Below are 8,673 nucleotides of genomic sequence, written 5' to 3'. Positions count from 1 at the left end.
CAGACTAAAGGTAACCTAGTATATATACACACGGTACAACTATACATACAGCACAAAGATTTTTTAAAGTGACAAGCTCTATTGGCTCCCGAATGGCACAGCCGTCTAAGGCACTGCATCTCGTACTAGAGTCATCACTACAGACCCTGGTTTGATTCCGGGCTGTATCACAACCAGCCGTGATTAGGAGTCCAATAGGGCGGCGCACAATTGGCCCAGCGTCGTCCGGGTTAGGGTTTGGCCCGGGTAGGCCGTCATTGTAAATAAGAATTTGTTCTTAACTGACTTGCCTAGATAAATAAAAATACAAAATGATCATGTTCACTGTAATAGAATATGGGCGTATCTACATTTTCTGTGGCGGGGCTTAGCTTCAGCGGAGAGGACTGCGGACTTCTCCATCTAATTTTGAAAAGAAAATAAGTTCACGCGGCAAAGGGAATATACTAAATATATATATTAATTAAATACGCCAACACTTGTATACAACTAAATCGTAGACTGTATGTTTATCTTTCTCAATGGAGTAACTGAATAAGGAATGACCTGCGGAGGAGTGGTGAATTGACTGTTGACTTTTCGCAGGAGGAGAAAGTAGCTCCCGTTGCCAACAAGGCAATTGTTGCGGGGTCTACGCTGGGTAGCGGATCACGACGGGGATTCTGAAGAGGATACGTTTACTGTATGTATGTTGCCTCGGAAATAAATCACGCCGATAAGGTAAATATAATTGTTTGAATCCTGTTTTTCATCCGTTCTTGATTACTCTCCAATACGTCTATGCATTTTCCACATGAGTGAAGGACTTGGATGATGGATATCTTAATGACAGTTCGACTTCTACTGGGGGGGGACTGGTATAACTCATGTCATAAAAACACCCCCTTCTAGAGGTCTTCATGGATCCACCTGTACCCGAATCCCCGGGACACGAGCGGGTCCAGATCCAGAATTACAAATATTGTCAAGGGTCTGGGTCGGATCTAATATGATTGGGTATATGTCATTTTAACTAACTTCTCCGGAAGGACCCGTACATATCCGAACTTGACTGCTGCAGTAGAGAGAGAGAATAGTGATGGGTGACTCTTTTTGAAAGGATATTTTTGGTGAACGTCAGAACCGAATCGCATTGGTAAAAGAGCCGTTCATTTTTTTTGCGTGCTGCTTTTTAAGCTCTAAACAAAATAATTATCTAAAGAGGGTGAATCCTCTGCAGAAACAATAGACAACAGGGAGAGCGCACCAATCTGGTCCACAGTGATTTCTTTCTGTGCGTAAAAGAAATGTGCATGCCATTTAATCATTTGACCAGGTAAATATGCATTTGAGCATGCATTTCACAATCTGACATAATGGATTTTGGCCTTTTTAGCTTTACATTGGGGTTTAAAAATGGTTGTCAAGGTTCTAGGTCGATTCTTAAGCATTTTGAAGGAAGAGCTAGCTCTTTTACGTAAACGAAGCCAAACGAGCCGGAACACTGAAAATATTCAGAATGCCCATTGCTGAGAGCGGCAATAGGCTAAGCCGCCGTGTGTGGCAAAAGTTAGGAGATATCTCATCAATGGGAGATGGAATTAAAAGTTAAAGGAGGAGGATAGGCTACAACGACCAAGAGCCAACAGGTAGGCTTCTACTTAATATTCTGGAGTAGCCTCAATGAGCTAGCTTCTCCCAGTTTGATGCAGTCAGGACAGGTAACGTAATCATATTGGATGATAGTCACAGTGGTAACCTACACACACAGCACTGCCCCTGCTAGAGCGTCGCCACGTTCTACCTCTTTCGCGCTTGATCAGCTATGGTTAATAAAGTAGTCTATCTAAAAAAATAACCTTTCTGCAGCTTCCCTCACTCGGATCGGACCTGGTCAAGCCAGGTCTATACGGAACGGCTATATCCGTTCGGAACGGGTCTCTATATTTAAAACATCTATTTATGCATATTAGCTCCGGATGAGAAAGCCCCAGGTCAATTTCGGACCCGTGAAGGCCTCTACCTCGCTTCCCACCCAATGTAACACTTCCATTGTAATGTAAAACAAAACAAAAAACACACACACACACACACAATTAAAACTGCAATGTGTCATTTATGTTGCGACCCAACAAAATTCACATAGAAATGCGTGTTATAAATCTGTCATTCCCTTTGAAAGCAAGTGTAAGAAGCGGTATAACTGTTCTAAGAGAGTTATTTCTATGCTTCCCATTTTTAAGTTTCTTTTAGCGTCTTTTACTTTTTACTTACTGGAAATACAATATTTTGGGTTATGGAAAATTATATTTCACAGCGGTTTACATGGTACATATTTTTCTGTACACTATACTTACTTGTTTTGTCACAAGCAGAAATTAGGAAAACTGTTAGAATTTTTGCAAATAAGAAATGGCGGAGCGGTTTCTGCATAGTGCATCTTTCACTCAAAATAATGTTTACGACCACAAATAACAATTACTGTAAGGACCCTGTGTTTATAAACGTGGATATCGACTTTGCCACTATCGACTTTGCCACTTCAGTATGCTTTTATCACGCAATGGCACAGGCCATAAGGTTGAGGGTTTTGCCGACCATCACGGACGAGCTCACTCTCCCTGCCTGTTTCATTGAGAAGGGTGCACCTGCAGCGCGCAATTCGGGGCGTCCCTGCATATGGTCATTCCTGCATCTGCAGGAACCCCTCTTTATACTTCTATTTGTCCATTGTTAAGCTATGACTCCAGTATATAGTCAGGAGGCAGAGGTGCAAGCATGAAGATGACATGCTCGGGGTCGTTCATGCACAAACCAATGGTGTGCTCGAGGTGGGGTGTGGGTTCATGCAGGAACCAATGGGATGCTCGAGGTGGGGTGGGGGTTCATGCAGGAACCAATGGGATGCTCGAGGTGGGGTGGGGGTTCATGCAGGAACCAATGGGATGCTCGAGGGCTGCAGTTGCACACTGTTGGTTTCATTAGACCTACACTAGGATCAGAGCTGACTGCAGACAATGATCAGCCAGGGGGAAATCAGATTTTCAACATTTTGATGTCATATTTACAATTCTATAAAATATATTTAATGAATTTTCCAACAACAGGTTTATGTGCCAATTCACCCCACATCCAATAAACTAAGCATACCAACTTTGGGCACTTCAATATCATGGTTTGCATTTTCAACACCACAATAAATAGAAGACAGACAGAAAATACTTCCCTCCCTACCTTGTAGGCCTACCCACTACCGAAGGCCTGGTTTGACAATCCCTGAATGTCATTCATCTTTCTGGTGCTTTGTAACAGATGTCTCTTTCCATTCATCAAATGTCCGCTGCACAGTTCGGATTGAATAATTGATTAAATTTGTCAGTTAAAAAAAACAACGTATTCACACAGCACAAAGACTTTTAAAAGTGACCGGGATTGCACAATAAAGCCGGGGACTTATTTCCATTGTGGTCCCTATTTTCTTTTCTTTCTTCACATACAGTCATACAGATTCAGAGATACAGACAAAAATAGGTTCCACTGTTCACATATTAGCCAGCTTTTGACATTCTTTTTAAAAGTGGTTATGTTTGGCTTTGAGTTGCTGTGCTAGTTTGTTCCACTCAACAGCGCCAAGATACATACCAGATAGATTCTCATATTTAAAACAGAGAATATTAGAGGCTCTGGCTCTGGTGTTATGCTGGTGGACATCTTTAACAAATCAAAAATAGTTGGATAGGTACCTGGGGCTGAGTCCATGATAATTCTGTGGACCAAATCATGTTGAAGTAATGCTATCCTTTTTTCCCCACAGATAGGCAGCCTAGCTGCTTAAAACGCTCAACCTCCAGACGAGTATGAGGGGGAAGTTTACATTACAATTCTTAGAAGCTCTCACGCCCAGCCTTTTTATTCTCTATTTTGGTTAGGTCGGGGTGTGACTAGGGTGGGTAATCTAGGTTGTTTTATTTCTATGTTGGCCTGGTATGGTTCCCAATCAGAGGCAACTGTTTAGCGTTGTCTCTGATTGGGGGATCATATTTAGGCAGCCATTCCCCCACTGTGTATTGTGGGGTCTTGTTTATGTGTAGTTGCCAGTGAGCACTCCATAGCGTCACGTATCGTTAGCTTTTTATTGTTTTGTGCCTTTCACGTCAATAAATATGTGGAACCCATATCACGCTGCGACTTGGTCCGAATGTTACTTCGACGATCGTAACACAAGCTTGTTTTGGCTGGTCTGTAGCTTATCCTTTAGACGTTTGGGGCTGCTGGTGAACCACGATGTGCAGCCAGAATCAAAGTGACACTGGACTAGCCCACTTGCCAGAGTCTTGAGGGTGTCTTTAGCTATTGGCGATAGATTTTCATGTTAATATTGTAAAATCTGCATAAAAACAATAAGTGCACTTATCCCGAAGTCGGTCCCTCTCCTCTCTTCGGGGCGGCGTTCGGCGGTCGACGTCACCGGCCTTCTAGCCACCGCCGATCCACTTTTCATTTTCCATTTGTTTTGTCTTGTGTCTTTACACACCTGGCTTCACTCAACCAAATGACTTGTTTATTATTTAACCCTCTGTTCCGTCATGTTTATTTTGTGAGTGATTGTTTATTGTAATTCTGTCTGTGATTGTGGGCTATCATTGTTGCCTTGTCTATTTTGTATTTTTTGAGTAAAGTACTTTGATTACTCATATCTACTGTCCTGCGCCTGACTCCCTACACCAGCTACACATAGGACCATTTCAGGTTTCCATCGCATTTTCAAGTCTAGGCCTACTAATTGTTTTGTCATTAAAAATGTTGTGTCGGTATAGAGAATGTGCCCACTCTGGTATTGGCACGTGCACTCTAGCCAACAGCTCACAGATACAGTAAGGGTAAATGCCTACATGAGATTATTATGGACAAAAGTTCAAGATTCATTTGACTTGTTAAAGCATGGATCATCATGTCACCAGAATAATACCCTCAATATTTATTGAAAGGAACGTCATCACCATGCATTTTCACCACCCTGTGAAGTTCATCATAACACAACATATCTTCGTGTGACTCCAAGTTTACTTCGATATGATGGTTATTATATCAATATTTGCGGTTAAAAGCGTTTCCAACGCTATTTTATGTGTGGTATGATTGCTAGTTAGCCTATTGCGGATCTGAAAAAATGATCCACCAACCACTATTGTGTTAGGGCGGCAGATTGCCTAGCGGTTAGAGTGTTGGACCAAAAGTTAGCATACGGAAAAGTGTAGTGCACCAGGGAAGTACCAAAACACCTTGATATAGGGGGAAGTGCATTCAAACAGATGAGGAAAATTGGTTAGGATGGAAGAGAATGTATAGTAGAAAGCCTGCAAAAGAGCAAATGTAAACCAAGGGAAAAAACACTGTGCCCAATAAAAAAATCACACAACCCTCTCCAAAGCCAAAAAAAGTTAGGCAACCCTCCCTTATTTTGGACACGCCCACCCCAGTACATTTCTAACTGTCCCTTATCCAGATTTCTAGTTTTTCACAGACAGAGACAGTAGGATCTTGGCAGTCTTCGAACGTGGACCAGAATAAATATTTTGAGTGGAGAGGAGAGGGAATATTTGTTCCAGATGGATCTCAATCTGTCTTCCTTTTGAGCGTTGATGGAAAGGTTGAATGTTCATAATCACTAATACAGATAAATATTGTTTGGGACAAGTTATTGTTGTTAAATAGTGTTCCGAACTTCATTTAATCTGACAATTTTGCGTTATTTTTCCGATTCAACAACAAACATGTAATTGTCATGTTTCCTGTTATGTTAATGTTGGACGTTTTTGTACATGCGTTGCCTAGGTTACCTTGCTTGAGACCCTACAGTGGGCTCAACTCTAGGGCCACAGATCTATAAAAGATAATATACACTATAATTGTTCACGGTTGAGGTATGAAGAAATCAGCTTCTTAGAATCTTATAGAAGTTGGTCTGTGCCAAATTGACAATAAGGATGCTATGGACTAAAGACATGCAGCTGCTTCTGTTTATTCTCATCATCACGTTATCTAATGTGTGGTGGTATTGATCATTGAGGGAGAGGTTTGTGTGTGTGGGGGGGGGGAGTAAACGTCTTGATGATATGTGTTGGCATCATGACCTAAAGATAACATCAGGGCTAGGTGTGTCCCAAAGAACAACACAGCCTCTCTCACTCCCTCTCAAATCAAATCCAATTTTAGTCTTGGTAGCCATTTCATTAGGTGTTCAGGAGTCTTATAGGGAGTAGAAACTGTTTAGAAGCCTCTTGGACCTAGACATGGCGCTCTGGTACCGCTTGCCATGCGGTAGCAGAGTGAACAGTCAATGCCTTGGGTGGCTGGAGTCTTTGACAATTTTTAGGGCCTTCCTCTGACGCCGCCTGGTATAGAGGTCCTGGATGGCAGGAAGCTTGGCCTCAGTGATGTACTGGGCCGTTCGCACTACCCTCTGTAGTACCTTGCGGTCGGAGGCTGAACTGTTGCCATACCAGGCATGCTCTCGATGGTGCAGCTGTAGAACCTTTAGAGGATCTGAGGACCCATGGCAAATATTTTCAGTCTCCTGAGGGGGAATAGGTTTTGTCGTGCCCTCTTCACGACTGTCTTGGGGTGCTTGGACCATGTTAGTTTGTTGGTGATGTGGACACCAAGGAACTTCAAGCTCTCAACCTGCTCCGCTGCAGCCCCGTCGATGTAGTCCACAATCAACTCCTTTGTCTTGATCGTGTTGAGGGAGAGGTTGTTGTCCTGGCACCAAAAGGCCTCGTTGTTGTCGGTGATCAGGCCTACCACTGCTATATCATCGGGAAACTTAATGATGGTGTTGGAGTCGTGCCTGACCATGGAGTCAAGAGTGAACAGGGAGTACAGAAGGGGACTGAGCACGCACCCCTGAGGGGCCCCTGTGTTGAGGATCAGCGTGGCGGATGTGTTGTTACTTACCCTTTCCACCTGGGGGCGGCCCATCAGAATGTCCACGATCCAGTTGCAGAGGGAGGTGTTTAGTCCTAGGGTTCTTAGCATATTGATGAGCTTTGAAGTCACTATGGTGTTGAACGCTGAGCTGTAGTCAATGAATAGCATTCTCACATAGGTGTTCCTTTTGTCCAGGTGGGAAAGGGTGGTGTGGAGTGCAATAGAGATGACATAATCTTTGGATCTGTTGGGGCTGTAGTCAAATTGGAGTGGGTCTAGGGTTTCTGGGATAATGGTGTTGATGTGAGCCATGACCAGCCTTTCGAAGCACTTCATGGCTACAGACGTGAGTGCTATGGGTCGGTTGTCGTTTAATAATAATAATATAATAGGCAGGTTACCTTAGTGTTCTTGGGCACAGGCACTATGGTGGTCTGCTTAAAACATGTTAGTATTACAGACTCGGACAGGGAGAGGTTGAAAATGTCAGTGAAGACACTTGCCTGTTGGTCAGCGCATGCTCGCAGTACAAGTCCTGGTAATCCGTCTGGCCCTGCGCCTTGTGAATGTTGAACTATTTAGAGGACTTGAGGACTTGTGAGGCGTCTGTTTCTCAAACTAGACACTCTAATGTACTTGTCCTCTTGCTCAGTTGTGCACCGGGGCCTCCCACTCCTCTTTCTATTCTGGTTAGAGCCAGTTTGCGCAGTTCTGTGAAGGGAGTAGTACACAGCGTTGTACGATATCCTCAATTTCTTGGCAATTTCTCGCATGGAATAGCCTTCATTTCTCAGAATAAGAATAGACTGACGGGTTTCAGAAGAAAGTTCTTTGTTTCTGGCCATTTTGAGCCTGTAATCGAACCCACAAATGCTGATGCTCCAGATACTCAACTAGTCTAAAGAAGGGCAGTTGTATTGCTTCTTTAAACAGAACAACAGTTTTCAGCTGCCCTAACATATTTGCAAAAGGGTTTTCTAATAATCAATTAGTTGTTGCTGATTATTGGCCTCTGTACGCCTATGTAGATATTCCATAAAAAATTCTGCCGTTTCCAACTACAATAGTCATTTACAACATTAACAATGTCTACACTATATTTCAGATCAATTTGATGACATTTTAATGGACAAAAAATTTGCTTTTCTTTCAAAAACTAGGGAATTTCTAAGTGACCTCAGAATCTTGAATGGTAGTGTATATATATACACACAAATACATCCATTTACACATACAAAACGTACATATACTCATACAAAACTTACATATTTTAAAACTAATAATAATAATAATAATACTTTTTTTTAAAGATTACCCTCCAACCCAACCACCCCTCCCCCATTTGGAGAAAAGTAGTGAACAACAATGCTTAGGCCTGTATTTCCAGCTTATACATACTATACATTTTATGGACACAGTCTATTTTACTGCAGTTTTGTTGTATTTGTTTTTACTCCTGTCCTTCCTCTACCCTCAACCTCTACCATCTATTTCTGATGTCCATCTGGTTTGATTTCTATTTGCCATATCTTTCAAACTGCTCTTTCATGAAAGTTCTTAACCTTTACATGTTTTTTTGGTATAAGAAACTGATTCTTAAGTTAAGTTACGAATGGAGATTTAGATGCAACTCCTTAAAAGCAATAATGTGTCTTCGATAGGGGTTAGACAGTACCAGTGTGTTGGTCTACATATATTTCTGTCCACTAGTCCCTTTCCCTCTGACAGTGGAGGACTTGAAGAACATTCCTGTCACCAGCTGCT

The 8,673-nt window shown here is 42.4% G+C and overlaps 1 pseudogene across 1 annotated transcript in view; it reads left to right on the top strand.

Annotated features, from left to right (window-relative positions):
- Positions 1–366: 366 nt before the first annotated feature.
- LOC123991145 overlaps positions 367–8,673 on the top strand; it is a 52,337-nt pseudogene continuing 44,030 nt past the window's right edge. The window contains exon 1 of the transcript XR_006830758.1: positions 367–720. The product of XR_006830758.1 is annotated as an integrin beta-1-like (transcript). The remainder of the gene's footprint in view (positions 721–8,673) is intronic.

Source organism: Oncorhynchus gorbuscha, linkage group LG12, assembly GCF_021184085.1.
Source record: "Oncorhynchus gorbuscha isolate QuinsamMale2020 ecotype Even-year linkage group LG12, OgorEven_v1.0, whole genome shotgun sequence".
NCBI classification, from domain to species: Eukaryota; Metazoa; Chordata; class Actinopteri; order Salmoniformes; family Salmonidae; genus Oncorhynchus; species Oncorhynchus gorbuscha.
The sequence above is the reverse complement of the archived record's forward strand: the minus strand, read 5'-3'. Positions and strand labels throughout refer to the sequence as shown.